At 54.4% G+C, this 5525-nt stretch overlaps 1 protein-coding gene across 3 annotated transcripts in view; it reads left to right on the top strand.

Moving 5' to 3' along the window:
- The first annotated feature begins 234 nt into the window (after positions 1-234).
- The window catches only part of SATB2 (SATB homeobox 2), a 191395-nt gene continuing 186104 nt past the window's right edge, over positions 235-5525 (top strand). The window contains exons 1-2 of one of the 3 annotated variants that reach the window (XM_034654917.1): positions 235-1490; positions 3584-3665. The gene's annotated coding sequence lies outside the window, so the exon portion shown is untranslated. Of the gene's footprint in view, positions 1491-2781; positions 3666-5525 lie in introns of those variants that run through there. The other 2 variants (XM_034654915.1, XM_034654916.1) reach the window with 2 other exon arrangements.

Below are 5525 nucleotides of genomic sequence, written 5' to 3'. Positions count from 1 at the left end.
TGGGTCTCGCAGCAGTCTTTCTCGCTCTCTCCCGCGCAGTTCTAGACCAGCGCGGGCCCAGGGTCGCTAAACGCTCCCGGAGCTGCTGGAGCTTGGGCTGCCTCGGACCTGGCTTCCTGCGCCCGCTCGCCCCTGCTACGGGTGGGCGCGAATTTCAGCACGCAGGCTGCACTGCCTGTAGTTTAGGGCACGGGTGGGGCGCCGTGGCCTGGACTTTCCAGGTATGCTTTTCATTACAAGGGGTTGGGATGCCGCCGAGGTTTTGCTTGCCGGGCAGGTTTCTGTGTAGGGTGGTCCGGCTGTGACCCGGGCCGGCGACCTGCCCATCCCCCGCCGCATCCTTAACCCGAGGGTTTGAGGCGACGCGGAAGGGCCAGCTCCGGGACGCAGCTGACTGAACAGGCGCCGCAGGTTTCGGTCGCAGCCCACGCGGTGGCGCTGTAGGGAGAGGACGCCTTATCTCCGGTCTGGGACCCGGGCAGGGACCCGGGCAGTGTCCCGGGCTCCGAGGCGACGGGGCCGTAAGGATGAGTCGAGGTCGCGGGGTTCTTCGCTGCTACCTTGGGCCTCGGGATTAGAGATGGGACAGACCCCGTCCTCCTTGCTCGGTGTTTCCAGACAGAAAACGCAGCGGGTTGGGAACGGGACTCCGGGCTTAAACCCGGCCGCCCCGGGGTGGGGGCGGGGAGACAACGACAGCTCCTTTGGCGTTTCGTTTTCTGTCCCCGATAGCCTTGTTACTGATCGTTTAAAGTCGATTTCTATTTTTAAAAAAACTAGTTTAGCAGGGCAGTCATTCTCTCCCTGCCATGCTGCAGGAGATCCAGCTATTAAGCTCTAGACTGAAAAAGAGTGAAAGGATCCAAGAGCCTGGGGGCGTTGTCATGTGTCTTCGGAGTTGTGCTCGGAGCCCGCAGGCCCTCCGCCTTCCTGGGCTTCCCAGGACGCGGCCGCGGAGAAAACACATCCACATCTTCAGCCAAAGTCTCCTTTACCTTCAAATCATGTCCCTTTGCTTTCCTTACTCAGGGTAGGCAGCGCCCACCCCCGATGCCTTCTCCCATCTCCATATTTGGGACCCCAGTACACAAAGCTCCCAGTCGTCGCCTGAGGCAGCTCCTGGGCCAACTTTCGCGTGTCCCCTCCCTCCCTCTGGGCGTCTGCATTGTCTGTTCCCCTGATTTCGGACCCACCGACCTCCTGGGTGCTCAGCTCACCATCTAACACAAACTAGTTGCCCGCCACGCATCCCCAATCAGTCGTCTCCCGGGGAATCATCTCTCCGTCGGGGCCGCGGGGGCTCTTTGATTTGAGGATGGGAGCAGGACCTTCACCACCCCTACCTTAGGCGGCCCGACGGCTTGCTCACCGCTCCGCCCCCGCCCAGGCCCCAGAGCTGCTGGGGCAGCCAGGAGTAATTTATCTTTGCCTGGCGCGGGTTGGGATTTGTCCGGCTCTGATGCCAGCGAGGAAGGCGTGCGGATAACGAAGTAAGTGTCCCCCGCCCCCTGCGCTCTGGTCAGTCCCCAGACGCCCCGGAGCAGTCTGGGAAAGGGCTCGAGCCCACCCTAGTTGATCTGCCTTCTAGGCGCGTTCCCCTCGGGGCGTTCTGGCCCCGGGCCCCAGTCCCCTTGGCACATCCAATTTCCAATCCAAGCCTGGGGCAGTTATGCGGTCCGTGAAAATGTTGGTCGCCTAACTCTCCCCGGACAGTCCGCGGCGGAAATTGGCTTCAGAATTGGTGTGGGCTTCATTTGAGATAAACGATTCCCTCCCGCCCTCCTCTCGCCCCCAGCAGAGCAAGCCCTGGGTTGGGGGGGGGGGCGCGGAGAGGGGGAGAGGCAGGCCTGCGTGGGTTCCTAGGAGCCATAGAAGGCTTTCGACGCCGGCAATTCCCGTAGAGTTTTTCTTGTGTGTGAGAGAGTGGAGGGAAAACGCGGCACAACTTTCCCGTGTTCTCCAAGAGGCAGCGCACCGCCATAAGGGCCTCCTTGCCTGGGAGACCAGATTTGAAATCCAGGAAGCCTGGTGATGGGTGCTGGGCCCTCAGCTGGGTGGGTGGGTGGCCCAGCTACAGCCGGCATTCTACGCCGGGCACCCGGTACCCTACGCCGGGACAGTCGGGCCTAGGCCGTCCTGCGCGGTCATTGGGGTAGGAAGGTTGGCCACAGTCAAGAGCTAGCGCAGTAGAAACCTCGGTGTCCAGAGGAGAGAAATCAAGAAATGCTGCCATTAAAAGTGCAGGCCATAAAAGGAGAAGGGCCTGACAAGAGATAGAGAAAAAAGGGGAGAACATGAAAATAAGCAAAAACATGTATATTTAAGTCCAGCACATAAAGATCCGTTGATTTTTAAAAATAACAAATCTCAGTGTGATTGTGAAAGACAGGCGACCTTTGACTAAATGACATATGAAAAAAATTGGGGGTGGTGAGGAGAGGGGAAAAAGTCTTAATAGATTCCCGACAGAAACGTCAGTGAGAAGCAAGTTGAGGGATAAAAATGTCCCCCAACGTGAACTTTATGCTTTGAGCACTGGAGCAAACTATCTGTACAAAAATGGGTTTTGGATCAAATTATTAAAAAAAACAAAAGTAATTAAAACCAATTATTTTCTTGAGTGTGATTTTGTTTTAAAAATGTCTAGAAATAACCACTTGAGGAATATAAAACGAAACCAAACAAAACTTTTGAATCATAATTTATTTGCTGTTTTAAAAAACTAGGAAATCTTAGCAAAAGATAAAAATGCTATTTAAAATTTCTTATTGTCAAAATTAAACTTGGTGAAAATAATTTGCTTACTTCAGTTGAAATAAGGTCAATACAAAAATCGTTCAGTAAAAAGCTTATGTAATTTGAAACAGAAAAGGCCTTTATTAGGGACAAAACTCAAGGGGAAAAAAAAAACACACCGGGCATATATCATAAAACTTTCTAGAATTCTCCTTTTTTAAATCGAAAGAAATTTGTAAAATGTGTTTCTAAATATAAATCTGGAAATATTCAAAATACATTTCTGGTAATAACTCATAGTTTCCGATATTTTCTTTTATGCTAAATGCACCTTTATATATTTTGAGTTCTTTTGCCCAAAATGATAATTTTGTTCACTATCAAAAACGGACAAGAAGAAATTCTAATAATGAGAAAATCAATTAATTTAAAAGGGTGCAGAGTCTGAAAACAAACTAGCCACCATGTACATTTAATTGTACTTAATTGTATACTTTATTTAAGTCACCTTTCTCAGGGGTTTAATAATTTAGAATCAATAGTTCCCTTCAAAACATAATAAAATATTTACACTTTATAAAATATTAACTCATTAACAATACCGCTGTGTTGTTTATAAGAGTGTGACTGATGTCCCATAATCATGCTGTTGACATAAGCATGTGAGGTTAGCGAAGTGATCCTTCTCAAAATGTAAATGAAGATCTTCAGACAGTAGTGTTTATAAAATAGCTCATTAATGACTTAAGATTGAATCGCTCCAACCATTCGCATCATCAGATATAATAATAGTGACGAATCAGACAGGAAAGATCCTGGCTAAACCATTTGCATTTTTTTTTTCCAGAAGTACTGAAGTCCTAATATCATCATTTCTTCTAAGTTCCTGGACACTGATCCGGAGGAGGATTCTGCAGTTCAACACCAAGGTAAGGGAAGAAATAGCATTATTATCGTTGTTAAGATATTTATAAGAATTGCGCCACTCCCCATTTTGAAAACGGGCTCAGACTTTGACAGTGGTAGTTGCTTTTTGCAAAGCCCCCTTCCCATTCCGACGTGAAAGTACAGATTAAAAAGTTTGTTGATCAAACTTACAGTTTGTTTCTTTGCAGCCAAAACCCTTTTAGCTACCACCACGAGTTGGTTTACTTGAGCCACTTTGTTCTCACAGACTTCGAATTGTGCATTTTCTCTAACCCGTTCGTTCAGGGAGGTGGGGGAGTTGGGGTTTGGGGAAACAAAAAACAGGGAAAAGAAAATGCTGCCTAAAATTCCCAGGGTGGCTCCCTGAAGGTTTACTATCAAGCTCGCTTCCTTTCTTCGCTGGCCTCCGACCGCCTCCTGGGTCGCCTCGGGCTCCTTTGGAACTTGGTGGGCGGCGCCTGGGTGCGGGGTTCTCCGGGAACTGGGCGTTGAGACTTAGGCCGGGGCAGGTTTAGTTTCTGGGACCCTTTCTCTTCCAGAGGCTCCCTCTCCTCCCAGGCCTCCGCTTTTGAGGGGATGGCTGCGCGCACGCCACCCACCGGGTAGGTGCGGCGAGTAGACGGCGGCCTACCTCGGGGCACACTAGGCTGACGCGGCTTCCCGCTGTCTGTGCACCGGCCCAAGATTTCCAGAATTACCCCCGAAGCGCGTTTCCCAAAACCGAATTTAGTTTGGCCCTCTGGCGCCGCCGTACAACCAATACTTCTTAAGGGGGACCGGCGGCTCTGGCAGAGAGATGGTGGGGAGTTCTCCGGGTCCGGGGGTTTAGGAAGGAGACACAAGGTGCGCGGTAGGGACTGGAGGTGCCGCCAGAAGAGGGGCTTCACCGGCCTCGAGGCGAGCGGGGACGCGTCCTCATTTTCCCGCCACAGGTCGGGACCACGAGTGTAAGCCGGCACCCCAGGCGTCTTGCGGGGGCCGCGGCCCCTGCCCACGTGCTTTTCTTTAAGGAGGTCCCGCGCCGAAGCGGGACCTCAGGGACAAAAGCGGGGCCCGAGCTCGGCCTGCTCCGCTAGGACTTGCGCCACCTTAAATGAGCACCGCGGCTGGAGTCGGGCTGCGGGTGGCTGCGTCCGCGGGAGACGGCAAAAGTTTGTGGCTCAGTTACACCTTCGCGGGACCTGCTGTGGACGCCCCCACGCGGCCTCCCCCGGGACGAGGAGACCCGGTCCTCACCGCACACTCTGCCCGTAATCGAAGCCTCGTGCCTGAGCCACTTGGGGTCCCAGGAGTCCCAGACCCGCAGCTGGAGGACCGGCAGCCCCACCGCCCTCACTGCCTCCGCGTCACGGCCTCCGGGCGGCCCGGGCTGAGCTGCTTGAGATGTCGCCGGCGCTGCGAGCGCTCCAGGGACGTCATCCAGGGATGCCCCCCGTCCTGCGCCCCCCACGCAGCCCCCTTTCCTGTCCCACCCGCAGCCCGGCGGGCAGTGCTGGTACTCCTGCCACTCAGGACCCCCGGGCTATTGTTCTGGACCCACGGCCGCGCCGGCTCTGAGGGAGAAGCGGCCTTCCCCGCGCGTGCTGCGGTGCGGCGGGCCCGGACGGCCGGCTCCGAGCGAAGGGGGAGCTCACAGGCATCGGGAAAAGTTGCTCGGAGGGGCGGAGGCGGTGGGTGGTGGGCGGAGGCGGTGGGTGGGGGAGGCGATAGCCCTCCTATCTCCAAAGTCGAAAGTACTCCGCGCAGTTACCAGAATCGGGAGCCGAGGCAGCCGCGGCTGCCTACTGCGCGTCGGTCTGCGCCCTCCGCCGGGAAACGAGGGAACCAGCGCCTGCCTTGTCGCCGCCGCCTCCGCGCCGGGA

Source organism: Ailuropoda melanoleuca, chromosome 2, assembly GCF_002007445.2.
Source record: "Ailuropoda melanoleuca isolate Jingjing chromosome 2, ASM200744v2, whole genome shotgun sequence".
In the NCBI taxonomy this organism is placed as follows: Eukaryota; Metazoa; Chordata; class Mammalia; order Carnivora; family Ursidae; genus Ailuropoda; species Ailuropoda melanoleuca.
This window is presented reverse-complemented; position numbering and strand designations above follow the sequence as displayed.